Below are 16,901 nucleotides of genomic sequence, written 5' to 3'. Positions count from 1 at the left end.
AGCAAGATATACAAAATGAAGATAAATAACAACGAGAGAGATAATGAAAGTCCTTAACCACCTAGGCCTTTGGGTCCACATTTTATAGATTCTTATTTATAAAATAAAATAAGAGACAAGCTAATTAACAATACTAAATGGAAATTTTAATATCTCTGGTTAATTTGCAAACTTCATCTTCATAATAAGAAATTTATTTTTCATCTTGTAATTTAATGGGACGGGGAAAGGGGAAGGAGGCTTAAGCGTCGGAATATCGTTTACACCGGTCATGGTTGGCCGGAATCCAAAAAAACGGCAGGTGGGTGCGTTTTCCAGCCATATCTAATGGTTGACGGCGTTGGGCTTCACCAATTTGGTGTTTTTAGATGGTTTTCGGCGACAATTTCATCGTTGGTGATGTCGCCGATGGCGGGGAAAGAAGAGAAGAGAGGCGGTACCGTTTGGACTTCACTGGTGGTGAAGATTTCAGCCAGATCTTCGGTGGATTAACCATAAAAAAGGTGGCGGCAGCATCTCCCCATGGAGATTCTGGCAGATTGCCGGTAGTTGGTGGTTGTTTTACTTGACGGGACGATAATTCCGGCGATATACTTCGTCAAATAGATGTGTTTTTCTCATTTTTCATTCGTTTCTCTCCATCGTCTCTTTTTCCTTTTCTCTGTTCACTCTCTCTCTAATTTTTCTATTCTCATGGGTGTTGAAATCAGTGAGGTCTGTGTGAATGGGTGTCCTATGTGTTTGCTATGTGCGATGATGAGTGTTTGTCTGTGTAGTATAAAAATGGAGTGCTCAATTGAAAATCCAATCCCATAATATTCACATATAAGTATTCTGTAACCTAAACATAAACACATAGTAACAAACAAATTTACATAATAAACAGATATCGCACATTGAATTACACATGAAATTATTTAAACAACTTTATTTATATTTTGATTTCTAATAAAATACAAGATTGAATAAAAACTTGTTGATGATTTAAAATAGAAATTTGAATGTTGTTACCGAAAATTCGAACGGAACTCCAACTTCCTTCTTTTCTCTCTTTTGCTTGATGCTTTTCTTCGGATGATTTTGAATGTTTCACTCACTCTCTCTTTTTTACTCTAAATAATTTTTTTGATATCTGATGTAATTTGCAGGAATAATGTCCATTTTTTTTGTCCGTGTCTTCCTTTTTCTTTCTTTCAAGTTTTTGTTTCTGTCTATATTCCAAATCTATGTATAAACTGGGAGTTAAGGGAGTTATATAGGAAGCAGGGTGTGCAGTTGTGGATAATGAGAGGAGGTTGAGGAAAATGGGGGTGTCAGATGGGTGAGGTAGTTGTAGGATAATTATCTCCTTTTTTTATATATATAAATAAATAAATTATATAAAAATAAATAATAATAATAATAATAATAAAAGAATATTAATTAAGTAATTTAAAAAAAAAACTTAAGATAATATAATAGAAGTAAAACTAACATAAAAATAAAATATAATTAAGAAAAAAAATTTACTAGCTTATTTATTGAAATTTAAATTAAAAGAAAATATATTATTTTATTTTTTGAAATTTTTCATATTATTCAAAAGTAAAAAATAATAATATCCCCAAATATAACTTTATTTATTTGTTTATTTTCCTCTAAAATTTATAAGAAAAATAAAATAAGAGTTTAATAAATATCGAATAAATATAAATATTTAATACCGAAAAATAGGTTAAAATTCGGGGAGGATCAAAAATCACGTGTCTACATTTTGCTCCTCTTTGTGCGGAATCTCAAAGAGTTTTCATACAAAGAAGTAGACAAGAAATGATTTTTGACCCTCCAATTATTCAAAAGGTGAGGATAAAATAAAATAAAAGAAAAGATGTGACCGACTCCTTGTTTTGGACGGCCTACATATCCCGGATTATAAGAGAATCAGATCACGTGTATTCAAAGGCAACATGGTGAGAGAATGAGTTAGGGGTAGAGTGAAATTGCGTCGAGTTTCCGGTTAACAACTTCTGCTTTTCTACATTCAAATGACTAACAAAAATCAAAAATGAAAAATACAAGTGAAAATTACAATCTCTAGAATCTTGATTCTAATCTTCGTGACTTGAACTTGAAAATTCACCCTATTCTTTCGGCGGACTCTTAGCTTGCTTTTCCTTTTCCCTGTTCTTCAGTAGGACTCCTTGACTTACAATTTCTTCACCCTGTACTTCAGGCGAGCTCCTGGACTTACAATTTCTTCATCCTGTTCTTCAGGCGGGCTCCTGGACTTACAATTTCTTTTTCTTCACATTGTTCTTCAGGCGGGTTCCTGGAGTTACTTTTTCTTCACCCTATTCTTCAGGCGGGCTCCTGGACTTCCTTTTTCTTCACCCTATTCTTCAGGCGAGTTCCTGGAGTTACTTTTTCTTCACCCTGTTCTTCAGGCGAGCTCCTGAACTTTCTTTTTCTTTACCCAATTTTTCAGGAGGGTTCCTGGAGTTACTTTTTCTTCATCCTGTTCTTCAGGCAGGCTCCTGAACTTTCTTTTTCTTCACCCCGTTCTTGAGGCGGGCTCCTAGACTTTTTTTTTCTTAACCCTGTTCTTCAGGTTCCTGGATTCAAAGTAAACAGTAAAATAGAAAAATAACATCCCATTCTTCAGGAGGATCCTGAATATAAAATAAATTCCCATTCTTCACGAGGGTCCTGAGCAGAAAATAAAATTCAATAAACATGAACAAAATTTTTGCCCCAGTTTATACTTAGAAAATGACTCGACTAAAAGGTACGTCTTATATGAATCAAGGGGGATAATAGGAATCAAGGGGGATAAATCGACTAAAAGGTACGTCTTATAGGAATCAAGGGGGATAAATCGACTAAAAGGTACGTCTTATAGGAATCAAGGGGGATGACTCGACTAAAAGGTATGTCTTATAGGAATCAAGGGGATGACTCGACTAAAAGGTACGTCTTATAGGAATCAAGGGGAATGACTCGACTAAAAAGTATGTCTTATAGGAATCAAGGGGAATGACTCGACTAAAAGGTACGTCTTATAGGAATCAAGGAGAATGACTCAACTAAAAGGTACGTCTTATAGTAATCAAGGGGATTGACTCAATTAAAAAGTATGTCTTATAGGAATCAGGGGGAATGACTCGACTAAAATGTACGTCTTATAGGAATCAAGAGAGATGACTCGACTAAAAGGTACGTCTTATAGGAATCAAGGCGATGACTTGACTTAAAGTTACGTATTATAGAAATCAAGGGGATAACTCGACTAAAAGGTACGTCTTATAGGAATCGAAGGGATTGACTCGACTAAAAGGTACATCTTATAGGAATCAAGGAGGAGTGACTCGACTAAAAGGTACGTCTTATAGGAATCAAAGGGAATGACTTAACTAAATGGTACGTCTTCTAGGAATCAAGGGGGATGACTCGACTAAAAGGTACGTCTTATAGGAATCAAGGAGGAGTGACTCGACTAAAAGGTACGTCTTATAGGAATCAAGAGGATGACTCGACTAAAAGGTACGTCTTATAGGTAGGGGACTGACTCAACTAAATGGTACGTCTTATAGGAATAAAAGAGAATGACTCGACTAAAAGATACCTCTTATAGGAATCAAAGGAATGACTCGACTAAAAGGTACGTCTTATAGGAATCAAGGGGAATGACTCGACAAAAATTTACGTCTTATAGGAATCAGAGGGATTGACTCAACTAAAAGGTACGTCTTATAGGAATAAAGGGAATTGACTCGACTAAAAGGTATGTCTTATAGGAATCAAGGGGACTGACTTGACTAAAAGGTACATCTTATAGGAATCAAGGGAATGACTCGACTAAAAGGTACTTCTTATAGGAATCAACGGGAATGACTCAACTAAAAGGTACGTCTTATAGGAATCAAGGGGGATGACTCGAATAAAAGGTACGTCTTATAGGAATCAAGGAGATTGACTCAACTAAAAGGTACGTCTTATAAGAATCAAGACTCGACTAAAATGTACGTCTTATAGGAATCAAGGGGAGTGACTCGACTAAAAGGTACATCTTATACGAATCAAGGGGATGACTCGACTAAAGGTATTTCTTATAAGATTCAAAGGGAATGACTCGACTAAAAGGTACGTCTTATAGGAATCAAGAGGATGACTCGACTAAAAGGTACGTCTTATAGGTAGGGGACTGACTCAACTAAATGGTACGTCTTATAGGAATAAAAGAGAATGGCTCGACTAAAAGATACCTCTTATAGGAATCAAAGGAATGACTCGACTAAAAGGTACGTCTTATAGGAATCAAGGGGAATGACTCGACAAAAATTTACGTCTTATAGGAATCAAAGGGATTGACTCAACTAAAAGGTACGTCTTATAGGAATAAAGGGAATTGACTCGACTAAAAGGTATGTCTTATAGGAATCAAGGGGACTGACTTGACTAAAAGGTACGTCTTATAGGAATCAAGGGAATGACTCGACTAAAAGGTACTTCTTATAGGAATCAACGGGAATGACTCAACTAAAAGGTACGTCTTATAGGAATCAAGGGGGATGACTCGAATAAAAGGTACGTCTTATAGGAATCAAGGAGATTGACTCAACTAAAAGGTACGTCTTATAGGAATCAAGACTCGACTAAAATGTACGTCTTATAGGAATCAAGGGGAGTGACTCGACTAAAAGGTACATCTTATACGAATCAAGGGGATGACTCGACTAAAGGTATTTCTCATAAGATTCAAAGGGAATGACTCGACTAAAAGGTACGTCTTATAGGAATCAAGGGGAATGACTCGACTAAAACGTACGTCTTATAGGAATCAAGGAGAATGACTCGACTAAAAGGTGCATCTTATAGGAATCAAGGGGAATAACTCAACTAAAAGGTACGTCTTCTAGGAATCAAGGTTCAATTTAAGAAGTAAATCACCTAGCAATTGAAAACTGAAATACCTGGACAAAGAAGTATGCCTCCGAGGGATATAGGATGATGAATTTTTATCATAATTTCATTATCAAACCTGTGCAGCAGTATTGCTTCCTGCATTTGTTGAAATGATGCATTGCAGCCCTTGATATTTATGCTCTATTTTCGATTTCATCAAAAGAAACTTGTGAGTTCAAAAACATGGTGGAAGGTTTGTGAATTTAGCATCCGTGGCTATCACTCTTGTCCTCGTCGCATTTAATCTTGGTTTCAACCATTAGCATCTATCACCGATATGCTGCATCATTGAACCAAACTCAGATTATTAGAAGTGACTCTGAAACAAACACAGTATCTTTGTTTTGTCATGCTCTTCAAATAAACCCTTTAAACCTTGGTATTTTCATGAGTTTCCAGACTCGTCTGTTGACAAAATTTTTCAACATGCCTTATTTCGGCTCACAATCATGTCTCTTTCTTGTGTTGGATTTTGTCTTGGTTTGTGAAATCGAAGAAGCTGGTAGCTAATTTTGAAATCTTTTCTCACTTGTTATGACACAGACTCAACTCAAAGACACAAGAAAAATGACAATAATTTTTATTTGATGATAAAGATACCAAAAAATCAAAAATAGAAAAATAAAAAGAAAAGAAAACTTATTTTGGTGTGGTAGCCGATTCCAGTAATCACGACATGCATTTGGAATTAAACAACCCGATCTACCCACACTAATCATTACAACTCTTGTCCACTTATTGAGTTTGAAATAGAATCAATCTTGAATATGCTCCCTCTATATCACAATCCTCCTTCGGCTAGTGTCACCTCAAATGGTTTTTGCCAACTTCTATCTCATTTTCATTTCTTTCTCAGCTCATTGTCACAACCAATTAGACTCTCTCATTTTTACTCATTCATTTTTTAATTTTTTTTTTTGAAAATAATGCCCAAATACGAAACATCATGCACCCATAACATGTTTAGCATTGACATTCTCAAAGATCGATATGAAAGTCTTTCTTTGGTTGTAACTTGGCTTTTGGAAAGGGTTAGAAAGAAAGTTTGGCATGAGGCTCAAAAATTTACATAGCATTAGGTGAAACATACAACTTTTGGAATCGACTTTTTTAAAGAAATAAACTTTGCCCCAGTTTTATTTCATTCTGGGTAATTTAAATTTTCTTTTGGTTGGACCGAACCCTAGAGTAGGGTTGCCTACGTATCTTGTCACGGCAAGAATCAGGTCAAATGTAGTTCAGGGATCTTGTTCTTCTGCTTGATTTTCTTTCTTTCTTTTTTTTTCTTTTTCTTGACTTTTCTCTCTCTTTTTTTAGAGAGAGAGAGAGACATTTTTCCTGACTATATTCTTTCTTGACACTTTTCTGACTCAATTTTTTTTCTTGACACTTTTTTTTTTGCAGACTCTATTTTGACTCCAAAAGAGGGATATAAAAGAAATAAAATAAAAGCTCAAAAGGGATAACAAAGAATGACACAACATTTGGATAGAAGAATGAAATGCCTTCGTCATATCAATTCTTAAAAATGCAAGTACATAACATGTAATCTAAGAATGGAACATGAAGATCATACGCATCTTTTCAATATTGACCGTGACTAAGCACATACACGTGTGTCACTTCTTTTAAACTTGCAAACCATACAGGTCTACTTGTATTGTACTTTCCTCACAACAGATGACTCTTTTTTTAGCTAACTTTCTTTTGCTTCTTCTGACAATAGAAACTATATATCCTCTGGTTGATCTCATTAAAAAATGCTTGAGTTGAACCCATTCAAAAATGCTAGAGTTGAACCTTCTCATTGAAGATCAAGTCATTTTTTATTCACAAAGTGATTGCCTCAAAACATTCAAGTGAAGATGTAACTAGGTCCCCAAAACATCTCAACACTTTACTTATTTTTCTTATATTCTTTTTAACTTTAGGTTCCTGATCGAATGTTTCAGCATTAGATTGAGTTTGAAGATTTGGCTGAAAATTTAACATGCTTATCATATTACCAGAATCAACATAGAAAGAGCTCTTAGAAGAGAAAAAAAAGACAATATATATTGAGAAATAAAAATAAAAGGAACACACATTTTGTGGACAGAAAGATAGAAGGGTTCGAACAAAAATGATAAGAAAATAAGACAAGCTAGGTCCTAAACTACAATCCTAAAATAATTCGGGTAACAGAAAAGAAAAGAAAACAAAACAAACTACTAAACCTCTTCCTAGAAAGAAGGGGGGTGACTTCTCAATTGCTCAGCCTGACAACTTAGCCACTGATTTTCAAATCAACATGAATAGAGTTTCCACTAAAATCAGACACATTCCCTTCAACAAATAAGTTCTGGGTCCCCATAATTGACTCATTGTTTCCCACATATCGTTCAGTACCACGTGCTGGCGAAAAACTCTGTGAGACGGTTGAGGTGCCAACATTTTGCACCACAATCAATTTTTCTTGAATTATTTTCTCTATTTCTCTTTTAAAAATAAGACAATGTCCAACACTGTGATCTTGCATAGTAGAATGATAAGCATATCATACATTAGGATCAAAATATTTTGAATGTGAATCGGAAATATACCCAGGGATGGGAGTAATCATGCCCCATTACCTCAATGTATGGAACAAACTGGTATAGGACTCCCCAATTGGTGTGAAATTATCCTTTGCCTTCCTCCTCATTGCAAACTCTGGCCTCGAATGAAACTTGAATTTAGAGGCTCCTTGGTAAATTTATGAATATCGAGGACCGAGGGTCCGGGGCACGCCATTGTGGATAGAAATATGAATGAGCATACGACTATGATTGTTCAAAGGATATTGAGGAAGTGGAATGGAATTTCTTGGATTTTGGAGAAAGGAACCTTGTTGTATATGGTTATATGGATCTAATATGTAAGCTCAAGATTGAGGCTGACAGTATTGGTGGGTTTGACCTCTCAAACTCTGCTTTGGCCCTGGCATGGCAATAAATGTGTTTTTCTTCTTCTTTTCTTTTTTAATTTTCCTTGATCGATTACAGTATTGTCCCAAATGCTTCACAGAATCCTCATGTCCATCATGTTATTTAAATTTTGATATCTCAAAGTTTTGAAGAAGGTTGCACTTGAAGACATGCTCCAGTTGACACTTGAAGACATGCCCCATTTTTTAATAGTAGGGAACGGAGGAGGAGGATGCCCACTGGCTCAAGCTTGAAATATTTCCATCATTTGTTGCCTTAGTCTCAAATTCTCTTCCTTTAAACTCTCATTTTCCTGACTCTTTTTTTTTATCTATGAGGTCACTCTCTATACCTTGTTGGATATGGCTAAACTTTCTTTAGATTTGGTCTGATGTGGAGGACCAGCCAAAATACCACAAACCAACCACCTTAAACTAACTCTATAAGAAATAACAAAGGCGTCAGAATGCAATATTTTTTTCAAAAACTCTTTTTCTTTTATCTCTTTTTTTAAGAGACCACCGAATTCCAGAAGGGTTGCCTACGTATCTCACTATGATGAGAATCAGGTGTGCGTAGTTCTTGAAAATGGAGATATGAAGAAACACATTTTCTTGTAATTTGAGAAATGAGAAATATTTTTATTATTATTATTATTATTATTAATTTAAAGATAATGATAAAAACACATTTTTTATTTTCAAAAATAAATTAATTTATTTTTATATACAGATCGAAACTCTCTTTTTTATTTGTTTAGAAGGAAAAACAAATGAATTTTTTCTTTCTTTAAAATCATTAAATCCATGAAGGACTGCCTACGTATCTCACTAAGATGAGAATCAGGTGTGCGTAGTTCTTGAAATATATGTCATACAAAACTCAGCCTCAAGACCCGTAAAGATTCAGGGCTGTTAAGATTTACATATATTTTTTATTTTGTAGAAAATTAGCCTCATGATCCCCAAAGATTCAGGGCTATTAAGATATATAAAAATATAAAAATTGGACATGAAGATTAGAAAAATAATTATGAAAGTAATCATATTTTCAAAATATTCTCCAATAAATCTACGAATAATTTTTTCAAAAGATAGGGTCTTATCCTGGGAAGGATTTCCAACGTATCACACAAAGATGTGAGAATCAGACCCTCGGAGTTCATAAAGACCATAAAACTATGTTACTAAAAATTTTCCTTTCTTTTACAAATAAAATTTTTCATTTTTAAAAAGAAATGATTCACTAAATGTGAGGATAATTTAATCTCCTGCATTTTAAAGGTGTCTAAAGCCGATCAACAAACAAACAGCCTTCCAAACAAATGTGAAAGAGCACGTAAGATGCACATGTTGGTCTTTATAAAATAGGTCACCTGTCCTAGACAGACCCAGCCTCTATGCCAAGTCCCGCTAAGTCAAATGCATATGATGCAAATAAAGCGGCACCTAATAGGGATAACCAGATTCTAAATTTTTAGTTCTTCTAAGTTTTAGTCTAATAGGGATAAGTGTCTAGACTGGCTTACCCAAGCGGACACTCAATCCGGGGAGGGACAACTTGGTCGGTAGCAGGGCAACACCGCCTTCGTTGCCGATCTGAACCCCGCTTAACATGTGTGACTATAATCCTTCACCAGGTGTCTTGACACTCCGGCTATCTCAAAAAGAAAGTAGGACGCATGTGTTGCATTCCTTCTATCCTATTTCAGAGACACAGAGGGGGTGTGCAAGAGAAAATAGTATATAATACAGTTCAATCAATATCAAAGAGGTAAATAAGCGACAAGTAGCACATAAGGCCAACAAACACAATATCAATAATAATTAAAGAAATTATAAGTCAATATAAAAAGCTCGAATTCTTATTAGTCCCCAACGAAGTCGTCAGAGATGTCACACCCCTTTTTTCGATCGAAGGGATCATTTAGAGTCGAAGGGTTGTTCCAATTAAAGTGACGATAGTGAATAAGGTTTAGTTTATTAACAGAGTCGCCACTTGGAATTGAGTTATGGTGTTCCAAGTCACCTTATTGCATCCCTAATCAAAAGAAAATGACTCTTTATTGGTCTGCGAAAGTAGAAGATTGGGTAAGAAATTTTGTTGACCGAGGGAAAGGTGTGAGGCACCCCTCGAGTCCCGTGGTTCTAGCACGGTCACTTTTATCAACTTATACTTGACTTAAACTATTTTGGTAAATTATGTTTGGGCCTAGGTTCGCTCATTTTTAATTATACCGAAAACATTTGTCTACACCTTTGAAATTAAATAAATCAATGAAAAATTAATTTTAAAAAAAAATATTTGTCAAGGTGCATCATTGCATCCTTGAATTTTAAAAATGTCTCGGAAAGATGCGTATGCCGCATTCTTAACTGAGACGAATACATGCTTAAAATTTGCCCAACATTGAAAGCTTTAGTTCGCCACTTGTTAACTTGTAATCATTTTATCTATTCGAGACGCTATTTATTTTGAACAATAAACTATAGAAATATTCATTTAAAATGATAAATTAATTTAGTAAAAATAATTATTAAGTTTTGTCAATGACTATAAAATAAAGACATCACATTTTTAATGGGTTTTGTTGGAAGAATAAATTTTCTGGTTAGATATGAATATTGTTTTTGACTTTAAACAAGTGACAATTATTCACATTGTATTTAAATATGTTTTAACTCTTTAAACATAAAATAAATAAGTATACGAACAAGATATACAAAATGAAGTTGAATGACAACGGGAGAGATAATGAAAGTCCTTAACCACCTAGGCCTTTGGGTTCACATTTTATAGATTCTTATTTATAAAATAAAATATGAGACAAGCTAATTAACAATACTAAATGGAAATTTTAATATCTCTGGTTAATTTGCAAACTTCATCTTCATAATAAGAAATTTATTCTTCATCTTGTAATTTAATGGGACGGGGAAAGAGGAAGAAGGCGTAAGCACCGGAATGTCGTTTACATTGGCCATGGTTGACCGGAATCCAAAAAAAATAGGTGGGGTGTGTTTTTTGACCAGATCTAATGATTAGCGGCTTTGGGATTCGCCGATTTGGTGTTTTTAGACGGTTTCCGATGACAATTTCACCGTTGGTGATGTCGCCGGTGGCGGGGAAAAAAAGAGAAGAGAGGTGGCACCGATTGGGCTTCGCCGGTGATAAAGATTCCGGCCAGATCTTCGGCAGATTAGCCGTCGAAAAGGTGGTGGCGGCATCTCCCCGTGGAGATTCCGAAAGATAACCGGCAGTTCGTGGTACTTTTACTTGATGGGACGATGATTCCAGCGATATACTTTGCCAAATAGATGTGCTTTTCTCATTTTTCATTCGCTTCTCTCCATCGTATATTTTTTCTTTTCTCTGTTCACTCTCTCTCTCTAGTTTTTCTATTCTCATGGGTGTTGAAATTAGTGATGTTTGCGTGAATGGGTGTCCTCTGTGTTTGATATGTGCGATAATGAGTGCTTGTCTATGTAGTATAAAAATGCAGTGCTCAATTGAAAATTCAATCCCATAGTATTCATATATAAGTTTTCTGTAACCTAAACATAAACACATAGTAACGAACAAATTCACGTAATAAACAGATATCGCACATTGAATTACACATGAAATTATTTAAACAACTTCATTTATATTTTGATTTCTAATAAAATACAAGATTGAATAAAAACCTGTTGATGATTTAAAATAGAAATTTGAATGCTGCTACCGGAAATTCAAACGAAACTACAACTTCCTTCTTTTCTTTCTTTTGCTTGATGTTTTTCTCCGGATGATTTTGAATGTTTCACTCACTCTCTTGTATGAGTGAAAATCACTGGCCACGAAGAATATTTTCGTCCAGACTGACTGAATGGTTGAAACCATCTGTACATAACCCCAACCTGACATTTCTTGGTGCAGCGGCAAAAAATGGATGAGTTTCATTAAATTTCTTTCAAGCCTCAGAATCTGATGGATGGCGCATCACACCATCCACTTTTTTATGCTCATGATGCCATCTCATGTCAGTAGCTGTAGCATGGGATGCATATAATCTTTGCAATCTCAGAATCAAAGGAAAATGATACATTCTATTGTAAGGGATCAATTTCCTCCTACGAGAGCCAACACAACGCTTACACCTTGGCTTGCTACAAAATTTACAAGATATAAGGTGTTCATCATCATCACCCCAATACAACATACATCCTGATTCATAACAATCAATCTTTTCAACTGGCAAATCCAAGCTACACACTAACTTTGTCGTCTGATAATAGCTATCAAGCACGATGTTATCTTCAGGTAAAGCCTCTTTAAGCAATTGCATCATCTGGTTATAGCCTCTCTGTGATATATTGTTCTTCATTTTAATATTCAACATTCGAGAGACAACTGTAAGTTGAGAGGGTATGAACTGGGATATAATTCTCCATCAGTAGCATTTAGCAAATCATAAAATTTTTTAAACACAGGATTAGGATCTTTCTCCATAGAATGTTGAAAAACATGAGATGACTCAGGTTCACTATTGCTATAAGATTTCCAACTTGAACCCTGAGAAAAGTTGAGACCATCTATATCCAAAATCATTTGTCGATATGGATTCTCTCCGAATATAGGTTGACCACCACCATGCAAGTCATTACCATAAGAATTCCCACTGATATCATCTTTTTCTCCTTGATGCTTCCAAATAAAATAGTTCTCAATAAATTCAAATTGATAAAGGTGACATTTAACAGTTTCGACATTCATGAATTTATAGTTCTCACATTTTGCACATGGACATCTAACTTTGTCACCACTCATGAGATTTGGTTGAGAACATGAGAATTGAATAAATTCATCCACCCCAGTTACAAATCTAGAGTATAAAGCCCCTCGGTCATCTAACCTCTCATACATCCAACCACGCTCTAGATTATTCATGCTCCTATTAAGGTTGAAATTTAAAAAATAGGATAATCAGGGCTAATTAACCAGCTTAATAAGAAACGCGATAGTTAGTCTTAATAATTAACCTTGTTGGGAATTCAAATTAACAAATACGATAATCTATGATTAGGCTCTATATGAAGAACTAGTTAGCAAAGAAAGCATAATTAAGTAGATCAATTGACAGTTAAATAGTTTCACTAAATTATTCAAACTTGTGCTCTCAAAGTAGAAAATAAAACTAGTTAACCATAAAAAAAAAAACATAAAAGTGATACATATTTCTATTTTAGCAACAAATTTACCGTTACATGCTTAATATCAAAAATAAGTTACAAACATAATCGAGAAGCCAACAAACATAGCAAGAAAATTGAAAAAGTAGAAAGAAAGTTTAAAAACACACCTGATTGAATACAATACTTCACTTATTTTGCCACCAATCTACAACTGCACTACACCAATTTCAGTAAAAAGGAACCTGAAAGATAAGTGTATCAAATAAATATTTGAATATATGACTTCATCGAATTTGGCTTAAAAAGTTAACCTGTCACAAGTACAAGTATGTACTTCAGGACTACTTTTTCTGTATCAGCAATATCTAGAGATAACGACTTTAAAACAACATATCTGCATCAGCAGATGTTACTAACAACGAATTTAAACAATAAAATAAATTCAACTCGACCTACCACCTGAGTTTTATTATTGTATACTCATCTGTAGAAAATACAAACACATTCCCACTGAGCCAATCATTCTTCAAAATATATCAAAAATTGAAGAATATGAAAAAGAATATATGTACATCTAGATATGTACATCTAGGTTACAGGAACTTTTCACTTCGATGTTGTATCTATGTCTAATTCTCAAAAAATACACTACTTTTGGAGAATATGACACACCCCGTTAATATTTTTGAAGAATCTGAGCAACATTGATGTACACACAAAACATTTGTAAAGAAAACATAAACAAAAGGATGAAAAAATTAGACCTGCACAGTAAGAAGTTTAAAGCTTTGGATGAGAGGGAATAAAAGTACACAGTTTCATTACACTTACTCAAAGAACATGAGTTGGAACCAAACTCCCTTCTCATCACATTTTGATCAAACATACAACTGAGAAAAGAAAAAAACCTCAAGAAAGAACCAAATCTGAAAACAGCAACTAACTACTACACTTAACAAACAATAGATAAAATAAGTTGGTGCTTGTGTAAAGTGCTGCAAAAGTCAATACCAATTTAGCAAGTTAGAGTAATTAGGCTTTTAAAGACTTATAATCCCACTCTCACAACATAAACAAAACACACACACCTCATCTTTCTTTATATATCTAATGAACCCCGTATGAAAAACAAACATAAAGTTGTAATCTTTTTATGATTTAGATGAACCCCTTATCAAGAATTATCCTTTAAGAGCCCACACAAAGTAAACTTGACACACTTTCATGTACAAAAAATGCTTAGCATATATCGGATGAACCCCAGATGAAAACAAACATAAAGTTTTAATCTTTTTATGATTTAGAAGAACCTCATATCAAGAATCAGCTATTAAGAGCCCATACAAAGTAAACTTAATACTTTTTCATGTGTAAGAAAGCTTAGTATATATACCCTGCATTACCAAACTCATAGAGTTTTCTGCGACCAGAGGAGATGACGAGAGCAACTTCAGCATCACAAACCATAAATTACTTAATAAAACTCAAAATACTACACAAATTTGTATTAAAAAGTACAAAAACAAAGTAGATTTAAACAGTTTCTTGCTTTTGATAAGCGGAGAAAATGAAAACTGATATGAAGAGAAGTCTCCCTAAGAATGATAACAACGCCATTACTGCAAACTTTCTCTCTCTCTAGAAACAGCTACTATGAGATTTCAAAAAAAAATATCCTAACCCCAAATAAATCCTAGCCCCAAATTTTTATGAACCCTAATCTCAATCGGTTGCATGCATCCAAACCCGTGTAAACTAAAGAAAAATCACAATATCCACCCATTGTAATGTAAAATCATAGACACAAACATCCAAAACCAAACGGATTCTCGAAGAATAGACTAATTCAACCTTCAATTCGAACAATAATTTAAAATTGACTCAAAAAATTAAAGAGAAAATAAATTTCAATTCGAATAAAGTGTTAACAGTGGAAGCAAATACCTTCAAATGCTTCAAATCGGCAACCCAATGTAAGCTTGACCTTTAATGCATGCATAAATGTCTTCAATTCTTGCAAAAATTTGTTCAAATCGGACAAAAGGGCCTTGAAATCGTGAATGGTTCTTGAGAGAGAAATAGTAGAAAAAGATAGGGCGCGGGGTGAAATGAATAAAAACCCTAGAATCCTCCTTTTCTATACTTTAATATTAATTAAAAAACTAAAATTAATATTTTACGCCGAAAAAGTTGGTCGCTAAATAAAATAATTTTAAAAAAAAAAATGAAGGGTACCGGCGAAAATTTATTGCCAAATCCATTGCTACGAAATAATTAACATTGTGACCAATATTTTGTTGCTAATCTGTCACTAAATTTAGGCGTCAATTTTTTCCGTTATTATTTAGTGATGGAATTACAATTCCGTCGTTGATTCGCTGCAAATAGCATACCAAAAAATTGGATTGTTATGTATGCGACCAAATTGAATATTCCATTCCTAATCCGTCATTATATAGTGACGGAAATTGCTCTGTCAGTAAATTTCGTCTCTAAACACAGTCTTTTTTATAGTGTTAAATTTTCAACCTGAAGATTAAATTAATAAGTATTTAGAATTCTCTTTTCTGTGGGAGGTTTTCATATTTATTTTAAGTGTTTGCATTAATATAATAAAACTTACTTAAACAAATGTATGAGAAAAAAATTAATTATATCTACTAACCAAAAGAAGAAGATAAAAGAGAATAAAAAAATATTTGAAATAAATAAATTATGATTAATAATAATAATAATAATAATAATAATAATAATAATAATAATAATTATTATTATTATTATTATTATTATATTATATCATTAATTTAAATATTTATCTCAACTCAAATATATAAATTATAACATAAATATGTAATGTATTTGAAAAAATGAGGATAAGGAAGAATAGTAACTAATCTTCTTTTAACAAATCTATAATATTTGAATTTGAATTTAAATGAAATTTAAATTGAAATAGAGTTCAATCACTTAGCTATATTATATATACTCCTATATCATTAGTTTTATTCATAAATTTATTTACTGTATTTTTCGTTCTTCATTCTTCATTTTTTAAAATGTACTTTATTTAACACTTTTCTTTTTATATGCATGAGTGGTATACATTTTCATCTTCATCTTTCTTTGTTACTCTTCAAGATCTATCAATTTAAATTGATATTAATATCTCATTTTTCAATGAATCAAATTACGATGTAATATTGTTGTCACAACTCTTTTTTTTTTCATCATAATCATGTAGATCTATCTTTAGCTTTCTATTTCTTTCATGTTTATTAAAGTTTATGATAATTTTTTCTCTAAATTCATAGATCAATTCTATATCAAAGGTTTTCTTGAAAAAATATTACTGAATGTTTACTCTTAATCTTTGTATATGAATTTATCATCATTTTTAGCGGAGCACGCTTATATATTGTTTCTACTTCTTTAGAGGTAGAGGTATGGACTGCGTACATCTTACCCTCCCTAGACCTCACTATGTGGGAATACACTGGGTTTATTGTTGTTGTTGTCATTTCAATGGTGAACTAATTCTTTGTATCTCAAAGTACTTTCGACTACACAAAAAGTATTATTTATTTGGAGAGATGGCATGCTTGAACTTAATTAGAATTCTTTTTCTTCAGGATAATGAAGATACTAATTAATAGTTATTAGCTAATTTTGAACTTAATAATTAAATTATTTGATAATAACAATAGCATATATGCTAAAATAATTTGACATTTGATATTTTATGAGTACAATAAAAGATATTTTATAAAAGTATTTATTTATATCTAATACAAAATAATATAAATGAATACGAGGGAGTACTGTGATGGAGGGGGAGGATAAG

Source organism: Capsicum annuum, chromosome 6 (assembly GCF_002878395.1).
Source record: "Capsicum annuum cultivar UCD-10X-F1 chromosome 6, UCD10Xv1.1, whole genome shotgun sequence".
NCBI classification, from domain to species: domain Eukaryota; kingdom Viridiplantae; phylum Streptophyta; class Magnoliopsida; order Solanales; family Solanaceae; genus Capsicum; species Capsicum annuum.
This window is presented reverse-complemented; position numbering follows the sequence as displayed.